The 2,239-nt window shown below is 30.6% G+C and overlaps 1 non-coding gene across 1 annotated transcript; it reads left to right on the top strand.

Annotated features, from left to right (window-relative positions):
* The first annotated feature begins 1,727 nt into the window (after nucleotides 1-1,727).
* LOC129622168 (small nucleolar RNA SNORA72) lies at nucleotides 1,728-1,859 on the top strand. The gene has a single exon (XR_008699846.1). It is a non-coding gene; the product is annotated as a small nucleolar RNA SNORA72 (small nucleolar RNA).
* Nucleotides 1,860-2,239: the final 380 nt, after the last annotated feature.

The raw sequence follows: 2,239 nt of genomic DNA, 5'->3' as shown, positions 1-2,239 counted from the left end.
TTGGTGAATCTAAGAAAATTGTTCCTCAAAAATTAGTCAATCCATCAGACTACAGAATACTGAATTGTATTCCATAACATCTGCTAAGATACCAAGTAAAATATGGTACTTAGATCCCTATTAAATGCTACACTTCTACTTCTAAAAGTGATTCACATTGTTCATTTCCCATAAATGAAAGCTAAAATTTTGAATTTTTAATTATTGCTTTCCTCAATTTTACCAATACCTATAAATACTAAATTTTTTAATGTGAGATTGGCATTCCTGCTTTTCACTGATGTCTTGTTTAATTCTCAACTTAGTCTTTATGAGGTAGTTCAAAAAAGCTCTTACAATTATCAAGCTTTTCTCCAATACATATATATCCAGTAACACACTCACTTAAGTAATTTCATAACTGTTTTTATTTGTTATTTTATTATGTCTCATGCATTGCAGAGTCTGGGAGAAAAGTTACGTAAAGCATTTGGAAATAATTTGAATGTGTATTCGTATTCCAGTGAATGATTTTTTTTTTTAAATAGGATACTTTTCCTAGTGACAAAAAAATCTTTAAAAGAGAAAGTATCGATATTTTTTTTGATACTTGAGTATTTTGAAGTAAGATGGGTCAGGAACACTTCAGTTAAATGTTACTTATTTTTCTAAGATGTACAAGTGACTCATTTTTATTATCACTCATGCACTGTAATAGAGAACAGCAGGTTGCTTGAAGATGCAACATTCTTTGAACACTTCAATAAACAGAATGTAAACATTCACTTTAATAATGTTTCCTTTGTTAATGCAAAACCGAGTGCATTTTTTCCTTGCCTCTGGCTGAACCATGACTAGCTGAGTAGCAACAGCACAGTGCTGAAAGAATTTTTCAACAGCAATTTGCTTGTTCTAATTTACTTTTCAAGGTTGATGATCAGGATCATTATGTGGCTTGCAAAAGGATCTATTTCTATTAACTTGATCCAGTCATTCCTCTAGTTCTCATCATATTTAGTTTCCCTGGCAGTTTTAAGTGAATCAGAAGTGCCACCAGTGCTCCAGTTCTATAGTTTCATATAAAAAATGAATTCCTATATCCTTTTGAAATAAATCTGTTACACTTGTTGAGAAAGTATGTGTACTTTGAAATGAGTGACTCAGATATGAAATCTCTGCATTTTAAGTAAAAATACTCTTTCTAGTTAGTAGATCTATGCAACAATAATACCAAAGCATTATCTGTTCAATCTTAACTTTTTTTAAATAAAGAAATTCTAACTTAGCCTTATGTTTTGAGCTTGAACACAATCACCACTCACCAACAAGATTAAGAAATAAAACTCACGTACTTTAATAAATTTACATGATGGATATTCAAAAAGGTTTATTTATTTCAATGTATAATATTCTAAAAATGTAACTGGAAATAATCAAGTTTTTCTCCACATTTTCAATAAATTTCAAAATAGCTGAATATTTTCCCAATCTGCTTTCTATAAGAGAAAGTGTATTATTATAGTTCTAACATTTAAAGAGTTCCACCAAAAAAAAAAAAAAAAGCCAGCTAAGTGATTTGGAAATTCAATGGTATTAACATTATATTCTTCACACTGAACTATAAAACTGGCGGGAAAAAAACCCTTACTTCAATCACTGGCAAATTAACAAAGTTAACAATATGAATAAAATAGATCACATACGCTTTGCTTCTAAGAGGGAAAAACCAGAGTTTAAAAATACAGTCACTGCAAATATTCTCCCTGTTCTGATTTTGTAATCATTAGGGCAGGCCAAATGTTCACTATGTTAAGACCGTGCATGTGTCCCCAGATCTAGTTCTTTACCTAGGTCTGGTTTTATAAATGCTGGTGATAAACCAAGTCCAATTTACATGTTGCATCTTGTATGAGCAGTGTCTGTGACTCTAGGTATCTGATCAACATTGAGAAATGGCAGCACAGCTAGTGTGATAACTTTTGAAGATAACCATTGCTAGTTTGATGATTAGTAGTTACCATTAAATGAATTGAAAAATTGTTGTGCTTTATTTTCTAGGTGATTCTGATATCATTAGAAGACTGGAACAAATTGGTGAAAAGTAAATCAACAGTTTTCCTTTAGTAAAACTGGTTGGAGCTTTTTGTTTTGCTTTGTTTTGTTTTGTTTTTTTTTTTTTTTTAATTACAGTCATTGGTTATCTCTATAACCTGTAGAGGGCACTCAAGTCCCTTGAAAGAAAAACTAAAAAATTTAATAA

Source organism: Bubalus kerabau, chromosome 10 (genome assembly GCF_029407905.1).
Source record: "Bubalus kerabau isolate K-KA32 ecotype Philippines breed swamp buffalo chromosome 10, PCC_UOA_SB_1v2, whole genome shotgun sequence".
NCBI classification, from domain to species: domain Eukaryota; kingdom Metazoa; phylum Chordata; class Mammalia; order Artiodactyla; family Bovidae; genus Bubalus; species Bubalus kerabau.
Note: the sequence above shows the minus strand (reverse complement) of the source record. Positions and strands in the feature narration are given on the sequence as shown.